Source organism: Aegilops tauschii, chromosome 7, assembly GCF_002575655.3.
Source record: "Aegilops tauschii subsp. strangulata cultivar AL8/78 chromosome 7, Aet v6.0, whole genome shotgun sequence".
Taxonomy (NCBI): domain Eukaryota; kingdom Viridiplantae; phylum Streptophyta; class Magnoliopsida; order Poales; family Poaceae; genus Aegilops; species Aegilops tauschii.
The window spans coordinates 36,131,798-36,149,354 of record NC_053041.3 but is presented as its reverse complement, the minus strand read 5'-3'; positions in this window follow the sequence as shown (position 1 = coordinate 36,149,354).

The window sequence follows — 17,557 nt, the reverse complement described above, 5'->3', positions numbered from 1 at the left end:
GCGGTATAATCTTTCCATGAAGGAAAGATGCGCACAAAGTTCCTGACAACAACATAAGCTTCGTCTTCTAAACTAGGAAGAAATGGAACAGGGGTCCTATTTGCTGCAATTGGGGCTCTCTCTGGTTCGAAAAGGGATTTGGCAACTGGATTTGGTGTACTCTTTGCTGGAATGGGGGTTTTGCGTCGTACAGCTGGTGCTATGTCAACTGGCATAATCATACTGTTTGCTGCAGTTGGGGTCTGCTGAGTTGGGGCATCAGAAATGACCAGTGTAGTAGGGCTAGAGTCTGCTAGAGTTGGGGTATTTTGTGGTTCAGGTGATATTGCAACTACACCTAATGGGCTATTTGATTTATCAGGTGCCACTACCTTTTCCAAATACTTTGCTTGTGCTCCTCCACGATCAGCTATCGCCCTCTTCCTTTTGAACGTCTAATACGCAAGAACAACATTTGAATGGATAAATATGGTATGATGACAGATGGAATATGTACTGAAAATGGATAGGCAGGGCGTATTCACATACACGATGTGTAAACTAAGCTAATGGCAGTTCATCAAAGTAGAAGCAATGCAAAACATCAGTTGCAAGATATGTGCGAGCAATGTAACCTTGGAAAGTTAGAGCAAGTACCTTGATGGGTGAATAAGATAGGGCATCTTCCTCTGACTCCTCCACTAGGGAGCTACATTGACTTAGGTCTCCCTCTAGCTCAGAATCACTGTTAGGATCATATTCTGAGCATGAATCTGTAGGTGGAGAGCGTTTGCATTGCATTGCATCCAGACTTGATTTCAGTCCCTTAATGCCAAGTTTGACAGCCATGGCATTGTTCTGCTTTATTCTTTTCATGCGTGCAAGCTCATAATCATTATGATGCTGTTCAGAATCTAAGATTCATGAAAACATAAAAAGTAGTCAGGTTATCTATGGAATGCATTGCAGATTCAACTCGGAGAGTGTCTCCCTATAAACCCCTGCATATGCAAAGTTCACCTCCCCAACCGTGCTGACCAGACCACACACAGAAATACAAACCCCTTATGTCTCTATAACAGGCAGGCACACATTTCAAAACTGAAGTAGGAACATTAGAATCATATGAAATTCGTATTTGAACAAATAAACTAACCAATTATGAGTGGCGTAATGTTTAGCTTCAAGGGTGGAGTGTTGGTAGTGCGACACAAAGCAAGTAGGCAGATTGTATTCCATGTAAAAGATCGAAACCTATGTAAAAGCTGGAAATGACACTTTCTTTCTATACAATGCAGTGTTCGTTACCCACACATGATGGAAGAGATCACATAGAGAAATACTATTCACTCATGTCTACGGTTCCAGCATTTAGAAACAGGGTGGTCCACCCTAAAAGAATATTGACAACAAATATGACAAGGCAAGCATAGATGTAGTGAATCAATCATTTACTTGTGAGCTTACTAGGACAAGTATGCAGAATTGTAACTACAGTAAGAGACCGTCCAAAATCTGAATGAAGAAGTTTGTCTAGCACTTATTGTTTGCAACTAATCGACGTGAATAATTGGATATTATATCGAATGACTAAGAAAGACAAGTAAAATTGTCAACAAACCTGGCTTGCAGTAGTAATCTGGGTCAATGTCACTACGACCAACAATCCAAAATGACTAGTTTCTGTTCCGAGGGCCGGAATTTTGAAAACCCTGTGAACTTTAGAGGTACTAAAGATTACCGAAATACATCTAAACCATTAAGTGTAGGTAGCACTGAGCACAGAACAAACCCTAATGACAGTCCTGCCTAATGAGTAATGAATCAATTAGAAAATGGGTGATGAGGAGTGGCTGCTGAGTGTTGAGGACGTATCTCAGGATAAATTGGGTTGGCTTGGTGGGTGCTGCACGCCTGAGCCCTGAACGGACTGGGAAGGTAGGCACGGCGGCGCGCCCGGGCAGCGGTGACGCTGTTGGGCGAGCGGCTCCTGGCCTCCTGTTAGTCCGGCGTCTCCTCCTAGAGTCATGCCGTCCGGGGACGGCAAGTCACCGGCGAGGCAGGCGGCTGGGGGCGAGTAGAGATCGGAAGCGCGCAGCAGAACAGAGGGGAATCGGGGCCTGGGACAACCCAAAATCCCAGGGTGGGCCGGCCCACCGTGGGCACCCTGTAGTGATACACACCCGAGCGGCGAACATGCATTTTCGAAACTAATTTAGGAACATTTAGCTGACCAATTAAACAACTTTGTTTGGCTTGATGGGTGGAGCAGTGTTATTATGACACGAAGCACGTATTCTGATCGTATAGTGATCATAAAAGGGGGAAACTCTAAGCATATTTTTTTTAGCAAAAAAGGGTTTCCCCTCCGATTTCTATTAAAGAAACCACCACGGAACCAACATGATCAATTAAACCCTAAGCATGATCAATTAAACCGTATTATGGCTGTGCCATGGCAAATTTGAAGCTGCAAACCGGAGAAATGATATTTAGCATCCATTGTTTGCTTCGAACTAAGAACTAAATTCTAAGAGCTGAAAAGAAAGTAGAGTAACCAAGTTAAGATCTATTTTCTGGTTGAGATCAAAAAGTTGAGGAGATATGAAGTACCACCTCTCTTGCAGCGCCGTGTAGGCATCCGGGGTGCGATGGCTGTCAGTGGCATTGAAGCAGATCTGCGACGGTAGACGGGTGCATCGGGGGATAAGTCCCGTTGCGGTGGAAGAGAAGGTCGTGTGAGCGGCCCCGACAAAGAGGACGACGGCGCCGATGAAGCGAGAGGACGCGATGCAAGGCTATTGGTCCATCGCCGTGGATGAGAAACGTCCATCTCTAGTAGTGGACGACGCGGTCTTGGTAGGCGCTCCGGCATGGTGGAGGACGGTGGCGATGGATGTGGTGGAGGACGGCGGCGATGGATGGGGTGGCGGACGGAGGCTGGTGTGGGGATGGGGTGTTCTAGCGCGGACGGTGTATGAATGGGAAAATGGAGGGAGAGGTACGGGGAACCATGTTTTTGGGACGCGCCTGTCTGAAATATGGGGAAGTTACGAACTTAGCCCCCGTTTAAAATTTGGACGTCTCGTCGGTTGGGGATAGGACGGTAATCTCGCATCTCGCCAATATTTGCCCAGAGCGATTTCGGGCGAGGAGAGGGTGGTTGGCGCCCATGGTTGGCGCCCACGGTGTATGAACGGGGCTGACAGGTAGGGCGGTTGTGTCACGTCTGAGTGAAGTTACAAACCTGCCCCTATTGAAAATATTTGCCTACATCGATTTCGGCCGAGTCGAGTTTGTTTTGCTGCCCACCGTGTATGAATGGGGAATGGAGGGAGAAACAGAGGTCTTTCGGACGAGCTTGAATCAAATGAGTTTTGTCGCCCATGTTTGACGCCCACCGTGTCGGAATGGGCTCAGAGGCGGTCGTGTCACGTCTAATTGAAGTTACTAACCTACCCCTATTTAGAGCAGTGGAAATCGGGCCGATGGATTGTCTGTGTAATGGGTAGAAAGTAATTTCCATCTCCCAAACACTTGGCTTCGGGCAGCCGACGTGGGAGTGCAAATTTTGCTGCTTCTTTCGAATATTGGGACAATAAGCATCCACGTTTACCCTGGCAACTAAATTCGAATCCATTTTGTATTCCTATATGAATCTTTATAAATCATTCTATGTGTTTTTATATATCTTCAAAAGGACGACAAAGATGTATTCCACTGTCATATATGAATATGGTTTACAAATGCCGATACTCAAATTCAGAAACTAGAATCCAGTTTAAGGTGAATTCGAATATTTGGAACACTTCATGTCCAACTCAAATGTCACACGCAGCATAATGTGTACTCCCATTTAGATATGTACACAAGCGATGTATCAAGATTCAAATATCGAGTCAATCAACCAAGAATGTACAGAACTAACAGACATATAAACACTTATAGAGTATATGGATCAATAATATCAACTAACATACATAAGCCAGGCCGCTGTACTTTTTTTGGCTACAACAGCATCCTTTTTTTAGCCAGCATCTTGGCCCTTTCCGATGCGTGCCACTTATGGTCCATCTATACTACTACTATTGCTGAATGCACATTCAGCCCGATTGGCATATTTGTAGGTCTGGCACAGCAATCCAAATGAAATGTCTCCGAGTCTTATCAATTAATACAGACTTGTGCTCAAATAAAATTACAAACCAAACAAAAAAACAATTATTACATGATCTCTAAAACAAATGGTTTGATTGATTACATGAACAGACAACACAAAGGTTATTCAACTATGGAAAGAACATTTCACCTATGATTTACCAAGTAGGAATTTAATTTCCTTTTTTCCTTTAGGACCTTAACAATCTGGTCAGTCTCAGCTTGCTTCGTTTTGAAATCCACCAAATATTTAATGGTTGTCTTGAGTACTGCTTGTGATTGTGCTGTTTGCTTCCTCAACATGTCAACTTCATCTCTAAGTGCAGAAGCAAAATCTCTTTCTACCACTAGTTTAGCCTCTAGAGCATTAGTAGTTGGCAATTCATAATGCACGATTGGGCCGGTGCCACTGTTGTGGGATGATGCAACGTCCATGTGGACCTCGCTCTTTGATCTTGGGCTAACCTGTTTTGCCATTAAAGTTCCGATTGGATTCAGAAAAGTTGAAGTTAGCAAAACATCTCAACTGGGAGTTATAACAGCAAACTAGTTAAACAAACAAGGAATTAAAGAGTTTCAATTGGATGCTGAAAAGTAGTTATTAACATCATTGTAACCCGCTGTTGCAGCAGCAAAGCAGTTAAACAAACAAGTAGATATTTAAGTTAAGGCAAACAGGTAATTCTTAACAGTAAGTATCACACATAGATAGGCGCAGTCTACAATATGATTAACAGGCGGTGCCATTATGTAATCAGTAGCAAACTAAATTAAGCCAAGCAACGTAATTGAACAATTTTGCAATAAGTGGCTAACTAAAATTCCGAGAAGCAGGTAACTGAACTTACGCTAGTTCTTTGTACAGGCACACTGCAACTTCTTTTTCGCTTACAAGGTTGTACGAAGGAGTCCATGGCATCAATTGCTTGGTTACGCAGTCCCAATACTTCTTTCTTCCCACACTGCATGGGTAAGTCGAATGGTTAATCTGGTAAGATGGTGCGTCTTTGATATGTTATATGAGGACGTGTAGTCAGACTAGTTGTAGCCAAACACATCACACTGGCTTTTACTGCATATTTCATGCGATTACTTTTGGCATATCGAGATCTAAGCAATCTACAATAGGATGAAAAGACTGGCATCCTTCACATCATTGGCGAACTTAGTTCATAGAAACAAGCAATTCAACCATTCCGTGGGTAAATCAAAAGCGCCACTGGAATATTTTTCACTATCCAATCATACACGCAAAAAGGGGCGACGCCACCATAGGGGCTGGTATGGGCGGCCGCCTCAGGTGGCTGGAAAGTGTGCACCTAGTTTGAGTCGTCCAGGTTGGCCCACGCTAGTTTTGTTCATCCCAACGCACGAGCAGGCAATGTAAAAAATGAAGAAAAATGTTTCAATTTGGATGGGCCAATAACATAAGTGCAAGGCAGGCCCTATAGCAGGCTCGCGGCCCAAACGAGCGCCTCCCATATCGATCGACAGCAGGAAAAATCCCAATTCATTCGCTCCAGCCTCCAGTCTGGTTCGCTCCTAACCTAGCCGCCGCTGGACAGACCGACACATCACTTCCTCGCGCCCTCGTTGGAGGGCGGTCGCCGGGCTTCAAGCGAACGGAAGGACAAGAAGATGAAGATCCAACCCTGGGTGTAGCCTGCGTGGGAGGCAGCGACGGCAACACGGGCATGGCATCGAGCTTGCGCAAACGGCCAGTCGCAGCTTGCAAGAGTAGCATGCGCAACGAGCAGGTACATCACATCCCTGATTATATCTAATTCAACTCTTCAATTTCTGGCCAATAGTTAAACCTGACAGTGTTGTAAAACTGCTTGTATGTAGGGAATCTATGAGAAAATGAAACCAATTTCTACTTATTTTATAACTCCCCCAATCAATACTGAACTGACTGAATCTGATGTATCTAATCAAGTTTCCGGTGCAAACATACAAGCTCATGTTGTTCTTGAGCCTGAAGTGTCTAATGAACAGACTGCCAATGAAGGATTTGATGCAAACATTTTACATGCTCCTGGTGATGAACATATAGTGTCCAATTAGGGATCTAATGCAAGCATTTTGCAAGCTCATTGAAGGATTTAGTGTCTAATGATGATCTACTATGTTGAGAGAGACAGAGATTTGCAGGCATTGATGACAAGCAAATTATAGTGCATTTTCATAGCTTGAGGAAACGTCGAGGCCATCTACCATAAAGTCCCCGTATCATGAAAACATAGCATAAATACTTTTCTAATCTGTTGTTTGAAACTATTGGCATACTTGTGCAGGATAGATATATTGATATGCAGTTTGCGCACTGGTTATACATGCAATTACACTTCGATATTTTCAGCCAGAGAACGAATAATTCAAGTAGGTACAGACCATGTTTGTAGTCCTTGTACACCATGTTGCATTTTTTGTTTTTTGGTGCTTGCATCATTTAGTGTTTATAATCTGAACTACTTTGGATCATTAGCTAGTTTTCAAATTGCATGTAGCTTCACATTTCTCAAGTTATGTTGATTTCCGGAGTGCAAGTGCCTTCGTATTTTTTAAGTTAAATGTTCGGCCCTGGTAACTTGAATTCATGGATCAGCCACTGCACACAAATCATACACGAATGCCAGTACGAATTAAATGAAATGCAGGAACTTACGCTAGCTCGTTGTACAGGCTCACTGCAGCTCTGCTTGCGCTTGGGATGTTCCATGTACAAGTCCATGTTACCACTTGCTTGGATGTGCATGCCTTGTGCTCCTTGCATCCCCCTCTACATTTTTGACACGGCGAATGGTTGATCAAATAAGAGGAATCGACCTTGATGTTGTACCGGAGGACAGATACTTACAAGGTTATACGGGTGTGCAGGATGTGTACTAGATCCCGTAGCGCCGTCATGCTTCGCTAAAAAATGGATTTGCCTGTTTCAGATGATATCTCCAGAAGAAACAAGAGTTAAAGTCAGAGTTGCATAGGCGTGTAAGCTAAGAGAGCAGTGAAAGGATATCCAAACATCGTCGGAACAGTGCACAAGGGAGTGATGTGTGGATACCTAGTTCGGGCCGGCGTTTGGGCATGCTCGCCTAGCTAGAGTGCGGGTCACTTCAGAGCTGTTGAGGGTGATGCGCTGGCGTTGGCTGGCCGTGCAAGGATGCAGATCTTGAGTGGCAGCGGAGCGCTACGATGCGGTGGACGAGACCGTTGGTGAAGCCCCAATGGCCTCGGGGGGCGGAGGTGCGACGATGTGCTCGGTGAAGTAGCCCCGGTGAGCTGGGAGACGGCGTCGGTGAAGCGCACCCGATGTGGTGGAACTCGGTGTCTGTGAGGCACGTCGGTTGTGGCGGCTGACGTTGTTGGTGGACCACCCGGTGCGGTGGACGAGGGCGTAGATGAGGTAGCTCCGGTGCGGTGGTGAAGCGCGACCGTCGTCTTCGTCGTCGTCGTCCGGCACAGAGGTGGGGAACGGTGGGGAAAGAGACGAGACGAGGGGCGATTCGAGGGTTGGCGGCGAATTAGGGATTTGAGCAATCTGGGCGCGGAAGGGGACGGTGGAGAAGAGAGATTTTGCAGGGCTGGAATTGGGGCCGCCAGATATTTGAATCCGAAACGTGGAAGCGCGAACTTATATTGTCGTCGTCCTTTTTTTGGGGGGAGGGGGGCTGGGTGGCTGGGTGCTACATGTCCGTCCGACACACGCGACCACCCCGACAGGACTATGCTTCGGTGCCTTAAGGCACCTGCCTTTGTGTCCATGACATGTGGGCCCAACAGGTGGCTGGCTCACATGTTAGTGACCCAAAGGCAGTTGCCTTTAAGGCACCGAAGCAGCGTCCACCCCGACACGACCCTGGTCTGCCTGGTGCGCCTACATTTGAGAATGCAAACGAATCTTCTTTCATTTGCAAACGAATCTGTATGTATTACCATGCCCGTGTTTTCCTTGCAATAATTAGTCATTCGAAACGAGATACTCCATCCGTTCACTTTTGTAAGTCGTTTCAGACAACTTAAAATAAACTGTTTTGCAAATTGTCTGAAATGTCTTCAAGGTCTTATAAAAGTGAACAGAGGGAGTACTATAAATTAATTAATGAGGAGTTATTTGAAAAAAAATCGAAACGGTACCCACGCTAACGTGGATTAGAGTGTGTGTCACATAATTAGTTATTTGAATTAGAGTGTGTGTCACGTAGTTAGTTATTTGAATTAGAGTGTGTGTCACGTAGCGATCTCCAATTCTACCGTGGATTTCGCATTTCACTGTATCCACGCTACTTTTTAATACAAATTCATATGTATATGATGAACACCATGGTAGTGAGAAAACTTTTGGATGGATTCAAACATGACCTACAAAATAGCACAACAAACTGAGTCAATGTCAACTTTTCGAAACTTAGTATGGCACGAATTCGAAATAATTACCCGTATGCCTGGTCCTCGATTCAAATCTTACAATGTACACCGAATTGAAACATCGATATTAAGTCTCGTACTATGTACATTCAAATGTTGTTTTTAGCCCCCCCCCCCCCCGCACAAACGCTACATACTTCCTGTATCGGTCAATCTTCCTCTCCTAACCACCTTAGGAAGCTATCGGTTTCCAACACACGTTCATTCTTTCTCTCCATGTTTCGATCTCTAAGTCTCTCAACTACACAACCCCTTTTTCCACTCTGTTACCAAATGTATTTACCTCACACACCCGCCATTGCACCCCATGCCGAGCTCTCTCTCTCTCCCCCCTCTCCCTCTCACCCTCTCGCGCTAAATACATGCATTGCCTATCTAGCCCCCCCAACCTCTCGTGCGCACGCACGCACATTATATATCTAGGTCACTCCCTCGAGACTGTCTCACTCTTTCTTCCGCACGGCGGGCCACACTCGCTCAATCTCGCTCTCTTTATCTGAGTCTCGTTTAACCTCGTTTTCTTTCACACACAAATGATATATCTCCCTGTTCGGGCCTCGATCGACACACTCTATACTCTCTCACGCAAATTGTCTATCTAGGTCAGGCCATCCAAGCCGCCGCCACTCTTTCGACCTCATGGTGGGCCACGCTCACTCAATCTCTCTCTCTTTCTCTCCGTATGTCTCGATTGACCTCGCTCTTTCTTGGACAAAAACGATATATCACCATGTTTGAGCCCAATTCGACCTATTCACATTGTATACTCTCTCACGCACATCGTCTATCTAGGTCACTCTCTCCAACCCGTCTCACTCTTTCGATCGCACGGCGACCCTATGTGATCGGTTGACCTTGCTTCCTCCCACTCACAAAATATATCTACACGTCTGTGATTGGATCATCTCTCAAGCTCTATCTTACAGCCCTCACCCTTGCCAAAAAGCTCAATCGGACAATATCTCTCCAGAGCATATATATTTGTTCAATGAATGTCGGACCACACTCACTTTGTCTCTCTATCTATATGTCTCTCGATTGACCTCGCTTTCTCATACCGTATCTTCCACGCGTTGAAGCTACTACTCTCCATCCCTCGCAAAGCCGGAGCTATTTACATTGCGAGGGGCACTCCAACCTTGGATTAATTTGTGTAGGCATTTATTCCGATCGGTTTAGATTATATTTTCGTAGCATTTGGCCCACAACTACTCCAAACACCGTTGCAACCCACGCAACGCCCCTAGTTGATTTCCCTCTGGCTCGGTCATCGCTCTCTCGCACGTCCTTTCTTGCCTTCAACGTCGCACCATGGTATTATTGACAAAACTATGTTGTTCTCTTTAATTATTATAAATAAGCTACAAAACTACACACCGATAGTCCAGTTGGAATGGAACAAATTTCGACCCACAAATCAAAGTGCTACAAACTACACACCGAGGGGCCCACATGTCATGAAACAAATTTGGACCCATATACAAATTCAAAAAATAAAGGACGAGGATCGAACATGCGACCGGGCCTTCAAGCCGCACGTCAATAGGCAACATACGTAGAATAGCAATGTTTGTTGTACCCCCTTTGTTCACATAATGTTTTTATATTACCATAACCTAATTAATGGATAACATGTAATATTATTTTTAGTACTATTCGCCTTCACTTACTGGTGGATTCCATGTGCTCTCTCTCTCTCCTCCCCTTCTGTGTTTAGACGCACGGGCAAACAGGAAGAACTCGCGGGCGATGTTGCCGTTGACCATATCTGGATGCGTTCACAAGTCACGGCACCAGTTTCACGTACTAGCAGCACTAGTCAGTGTGTACGTGCAATGCACGTTAATTTGGAAGTATATTAAGTGCATGAGGATATTAACTACTAGGATATTATTTGCGTGTTGTCATGTGATTAGCACTATTTTTGGCATGAAATTAACTGCACGCTAAACGTGTTGAGCGCTCGACATTGAAGCAGTCTAGTCTAGGTCGTTGGATGACAAGGAATACATGTGGCTTGATGACATTTTATATTTAATTTGATACGGCTCTAGCAGAACATTCAATCGATCAAACCATACATTTCGTTCAGTCTGACTCCGACTTTAAATTATACGAAGATCGATATAAAATAAACGGAAATGATAAACGTTCGGATTTTAAGCATGGCAATCCGAACGTTTTTCATGGCAAATTTAGATTACGCGGCGGCGGCGGGGGCGTCTCGCGGTGGGAAGCGGCTCCTCTGCCGTGCTCTGTGTGTCGTCGGGCCACTGACCGACGGCGATGGCGGCGTCTTGCGCCGTTGTTGGCGTACTCCTGGACATTGGCCTAGCTTCAAGGAAGGCCAAAATGTTCTGGACTTCGGAGCGAGTCAACTGGCGGGAGGAGGCGACTGGCGTTGGTGCAAGGAAGCGGTCGACGACAGCCATCCATGCCGCTGAGGGGGGCACTCGCACCCGCACGGGGACAGGCGCTGTCAACGCGCCGCGGAGAGATTCGTGTGCAAGGGCACCGGCACGGGCACGCACGTCAGTGCACGCACTGGCAGGTGCACGGGCACCGGCACGGGCGTGCGCGTCAGTGCATGCGCTGGCAGGTGCACGGGCGCGTGAAAGTTGGCGGGGACCTCGTGGAACCCCGTGGGATCAAGCTCGGGGACAATGTGCGGCTCCCAGCCCATCAATGCCACGGGGATGGGCGCTGGCGCAGTCGGGGCGATGGGAGCCGGAACGGGAGCGGGGACAGGCGCGGCGTCTTCCCGCAAGGCCAGTTCAAGCTCGTCCCAAAGCGCCTTATGTTCTTGAGACTCCGGCTGGGTGTCTTCCTCAGGAAACTGGAACACTAAGGGCAGACCATCGTGATGCGGCATGGCGTACGTTTAGGTCAGGCTAGTTGGAGGTAGACGACAGGAGAATTGGAGAGGAAGAGAGAGGATTGTAGCGATACCGGGTAGTGCGGGGTTGATTTTAAACTGCGGCGCCGACGACATTAAAAGTGGGAGCAGTTGGGACGACGGTGGGCGGCGGAGCCTGGTCAAAGGGCTCGCCTCCCGGTAAGCCTGCACAGCGGTCTGCTCGCACGCCTCCCTGACAGCCGGCGCAGCGGTCTGCTTGCACGCATCCCGTCGACTCACACGCTTGCTCGGACGGCACCTGCCGATGAGAAGCGGGGACTCGTGGCGGCACGTAAATGCCCACGGTTTCAATAGTGAAAGCGTTCGCCTTAACGTGACAGGTCTTTGTTCCAAAATACCTTGGCTCTTCATTTGTGCAACTTGTCATAAGCAGCTTGTCTCAAATTGAAGAAAAAACTTACGAAGTAATATTTGTGCCATATCACGTGACCATGCTTAGTTTCAAGAATTTATGCTCACTTTTGGATTTTTCTGACATTTAAGATCCAAGATTCAAAACAATATCATAACCTGCATCATGCAATAAATTTTCAAGCCGTACATCTGTCCTGTTGTATTTCTTAAGAAAGGATTTGGTCAAACATTTTGCTTAGTTAGACTTCAGACAAGTTATATATGTAGAGTAAAAGGATAATCCCTCCGTACCAGTGCATTGCCTGATATATTAACTCAAGTACTAGGCACGAACAAACGGGCTCAATTCTGTGCTCATCCTGGTGTAGTAGTAGTAGTACTAGGCAATGCAGTTGATGGGTGACCTTGACGAGCGGCGACCGAGGGAATTGAACCGTGCTCGGCACGGTAGGTAACGTTGTCTAGTTACTAAAGCATCCCTCCATTGTTCATCGGTAGTCATTATGGACCGGGGACATGAGGGGAATTTCCTAGGGCTGGAATTCTGGCCGCCAGATATTTCGACTTGAAACGCTGAGGCTCGACTGGTTGGGGTTGCCTAATGTGCATACCACGCATGCCACCGAAGGACACGAGCCCGGTTTTTTTTAGGATCAACACGAGCCAAGGTCTGGCTGGTACGCCGTTGGGTCCTACCATTCGAGAATACGAAAGGAACCTTTTAAATTGCTGAACGAATCTATGTGTATTACAATACCCGTATTTTCCTTGCAAATACTAATCTCAACGTGGTAATTGATTTATGACGAGTTGTTGAATTAGAGTGAGTTTGTGATATAGTGATCTCAACGTGGATTTCACATTTCATGGTATCCCTAGTAAGTTTTCCAATGCAAATTCAAATTTAAAAGATGAACAATATGGAGGTGAGAAAACTTTGTATGTATCAAGCATATGACCACACACACACACACACAGACACACACACATGAACACAATAACAATCCAATAAGTATAGTGCATCTATTTTTCCAAACCATGCATGTATGACACGAATTCAAAAATACTCCTTCTATTCCTAAATATTAGTCTTTTAGAGAGTTCAACAAGTGACTACATACGAAGCAAAATGAGTGAATCTAGACTCTAAAATATGTCTATATACATCCGTATGTGCCAGTCCATTTGAAGCCTCTAAAAAGACTAATATTTAGGAACGAAGGGAGTAAAATGTAAGACATCCATGGTCCTCAGCTCAATATTTAAAATGAACATGAAACTGAAACATGAATATTAAGTCTAGTACTACAGTACATGCAAATGTTGTGTTTAGGCGGAGCTATGATTGTCGGGGGTCAACCCCTCGACCTTAGATAAAATTGTGGAGCTCTGTTTAGGGTTGTTTAGATTATATTTGTCCCCACCCTCCCAACCACCGATTGGTTGTGCACCCCCCACCCCTCCTCCCCGGGAGAATATCATGTGCCCCCATACCTTAGATGCTATATGCCGATACGAGTTGCTTGGAGCTTGTAGATCTGAGATATAGTAGCTCACATGATGTGTCTTAATATTTTTGTAGGAAACCTTGATGAGTTTGAGAATTGCACACAATTTGTACAAAAACTACTTAGATGCCCTTTGATCCCATATCCAACGACCTCGAAGCTCGTATCACGGTAGCATCTAAGATGAAGGAGGACATCATATTCTCCTGTATGTAAGAATATCATGTGCTACCACACCTTAGATGCTTTGGTGATACAAGCTCTTCGGAGGTGTTGGATTTGTGACCCAACACCTCCTCGGTGGTTCGAATGGTTTTTTGCAGAAAAGCCCCAAAAGAGTTCGGCCACTGCTTACAAGCACAAAGACTGCTCAGATGCCATTGGATCTCAGATCAAACGACATCCAAGCTCGTATCACCGTAGCATCCAAGCTGCGATAGCGCCTTATGTTTTCTCGCACGGGAGAGTATGAGGTGCTCCCGCATCGTAGATTCTATGGTGATACGAGTTCACTGAGATCTAACGGCCCACAGTAGGAGGTTTGAATGTTTTTGCAATATACAGCTGATAGAGTTTGGGAAATGCGCAGAAAGTACAAGTACTACGCATGTGCCATCTGATCACTGATCATACGACCTAGATGCTCATATCACCGTAGCGGGTAATTAAGCTACGGGGAGCACCTAATATGAGCACCGGGGAGCCGTTGGATCGAAGATGCAGCGGCACACACGAGGCCTGAATGTTTTATTTGCAAAAAAAACCTTTGGAGAGTTTGGAAATTGCGCATAATTACAAAGACTACTCCCAAGCCATTGGATCTCACTTCCAACGGTGTAAAAACTCGTATCACCATAGTATCTAAGCTGCGGGGTGGATGTGATATTCTATGCCGCTGTCATTTTTGTTCGTAAACTTGCAAAATACGTGTAACTCGTGCCGTTACTTGTCTAACCGCGCAAAGTTTTGTTCAAGAAAAACAATCCTACACTGAAATATCGAAACAACACACGGGGGTCCCACTTGTCATTAATCAAATTTGGACGTAAAACTAACAAATCTGAAAGACGAGATTCGAACTGGCAACCTGGACTACAAAGCGTAAGTCGATAGCCTGAAAAAACGAACGGTTGTTGGATTTGTCCCATAACTTGATTTTATACAGTACTTGCGTTGAGTAGAGTAGAGGGAGTGCCTCGTCAACACGTGCATGACCGTTGTCTCACTTACTGGTGGGTCCCAGGTCTGCGATCTCAATCTCTCTTCTCTCCATCGTCTAACCTTTGCACGGGCACACACGAAGAGCGGCGCTAGCTTGCCGTGGTGTTATTACAACTAAAAAAAACTTGAAAAATAGAAGAATCGCCTAGAACAAGAGATGTTGTGGCTGGTCGAGACGGAGCTAACCACATCTATCCTCCGTGCCACGTTTGCATGATGAAGCTGTGTGGCTAGTGGGGTGTTTTCGACCGACTGGCTGGGTCCCGAGGTCGAACCATAGGTACTACGTCTGATACAGTATATTTTTACACGCACATTTTTCCTCCGTGCCGAGACGTGGCACACCCTACCGCGCGGTTTCGGGGTCCTCCCGGGTGGTGCACACATATATTCTTCCCGACGTGGGACGCCCTACCGCACGTTTTCTGGGTCCTCCTCGGTCGTAGCGCCGAAGCAAGTAAATGAGTCGTCAAATCACGAAACACCACCTTTCCTGCCGAGTACATCAGTGAAGCACGGTGGCTAGCTAGTTGGGCTAGTTCGACCGATTAGCTAGGCCGCCGCCACATTTGTTTTTTCACCCTTTTTTATCTACTTGCCGGCAGGTAAATTTAAATATCCACCGCGGCGTTGCTCTAGTGTTTGGGTGCGGCAGGATTTTTTGATTGACGGGAGCAGGCGCGGCAGGATTTTGAATTTTTTGATTGACGGGAGCAGGCGCGGCAGCAATTAGTCACGATGACTCCGCCTGTAAAAACCCACTGCTCCCTCATGTGAGAAGTCGTCGACTGGTGTTTTACCGTGGTGAAAACCAAAAGATTCCCCGCTCCCTCCGCCTTCCCGTAGATTGCATTGCCTTTCAGCCGTTTCACCCCCTTTGCTTCCTCTCCCCATTGCTTCTACCTGGTGCCATGGCGGCGCAGCAGATCACGGAGTCCGAGGTGAGGCGCCTGACACAGGAGCTCCATGCCAAGGATGCGGAGCTCAGGGCCAAGGACGTGGAGCTCCGTGAGCTCAAGGAGGAGAGGAGTGCCATGCTCCTCCGTTATGTGCGGGAGTTCACGGAGCTTCAAAAGCGGCAGGCGTCCACCACAAAGATGCTTGAGGCGTCGGCGGCGTTGCTGCAGAAAGCGGGAGATACGATAGGCCGTCAGGGGAGCCGGCTGGAGCGCGAGCGGGCCGATCGTGACGAGGTCCAGGATCGCCTCAGCCACTTGGTGAACCAAGTTGCCACGCACGTGTTGCGGCTGCGCGATGCCTACCGTCGTGCCAGCGTGACGATGCCGGCCGTCGGGCTAATCCCGTTCGACCACCCGGTCAACTTCAACGAGCTGCGGCTTCCTGACCTGGTCTCCTTCTTCACCTATATCTCCGAGGAGTTGAGCCGTCTCCGCGCGATGGTGGGGGCTGAGCTGGACAAGGAGGGGTTGCGGGCTGCCGTCGCCGTTGCCGGGCGAATCCTTTCAGGGCTCCGTCACCGGAATCTATTCGTGCCATTGGACGCCGTCTTTGACGAGCTGGCTCCCGTCGACCAGGAGCGGGCTCTGCGGGCGGTTGCACCTTGCATCACCAACGTCGTGCGCCTCGAGAAGCAGAGGGACTTCCGTGGTGTTTAGCCGCCCTCTGCATGGGCATGTCCATGTCTCGGCGCAACATGACTGTTGGATCAAACTCAGACGGTGCAGATCAGTCACTGTAGCACAAAGCGTGTGGGTGTGTTTGGTTGCATTCTCATCTCAATATAGTTGTTTCCTCTTCATGTATATTTGTCAACCTACTAGTGTGGACTCATTCACCCTTCATGCACTCTGCCAAACACCCAAAAGTGGGTCGAGAAGGGAACTTTTGCTCCCATCCCGTGCACCCTTCATACACCCTGCCTAACACTATTCGTGCTTCATATGGTTCATGTTTCGTGGAGTACTGTAGCACCGTACTCTCCGTGCGCTGTGGACCTAGTTCTGTTAACATTGATCTCACCGTTCATTCTTGACCGGACAGTCAAAAAAGCGGTACTATGTTACATATAGGAGTAGTTGACATGCGCACAACATCATTTGTTATCGTCATATCTTACTACACTAGCAACAAGATTGTGTAGTACTGAAGTGTGAACCACTGCACATGCCTAGTAGTAGGAGCACTGTGTATGTTCAAGTGGCTGTCGTGTTTCGCACTCCTCCGTCGTAAGAGTGGAAACGCTTGCTGTAATCATTTTTTCTTCAGAAAAACAGTGGACACGCTCTACCGTGCGGATCCTCCTCCAGCCATGCACTAAATTACTCACTTTCACCGACGTGTGGGACAGCCAGCACCTGGGTCCACCAGCCATGCACTAAATTACTCCGTAGTAGAGTGACGGTAGACTACCCCGATCGAACCGCCGCAGTAATGCCCAATGAGCCGTCAAATCACAAAACCCCCTCCTTTCCAGCAGTAAGTTGGACGGACGAAGCAACCATCATTTCACTCTTCTCTCTCAGCTTCCTCTCTTGAAGAAAACCCCCACTCGCTTCGCTTCTCCCTCATCTCGTTCCTCCTTTCACTCTTCTCTCTCAGCTTCCTCTCTTGGATGGACGCCGGAGCACCGGCCTACGTGATGTCTATGGCTCTGGCCAAAACCGTCGAGGCTCATGGTACGAAGAAGCGCAAGCACCCCGCTGAGACTACCGCAGACAAGCTCAAAGCCATCCCCCTGTCCAAGCCCCCCTCTCCGGGATCCCTCATTAAGCAAGTCCAGGTAATGTCTCTTGTTGACGATCTTTTTCTCAATCTTGATCGTGTTTTTTCATCTAACACGCAGTACTAGTACTGGTAGTAAAACTTTCTGGGTGATCTTGCATGTGATTTTAGTGTGCCAAATGACAGTTCTAAATTCCTCTTTTGACCAAAACATGCGAGAGGTTGACACTGATTTCTTATAGATTACTTTCAACTACTCCCTTTCTCCCAAATTTCTTGCCTTAGATTTGTCTAGATACGGATGTATCTA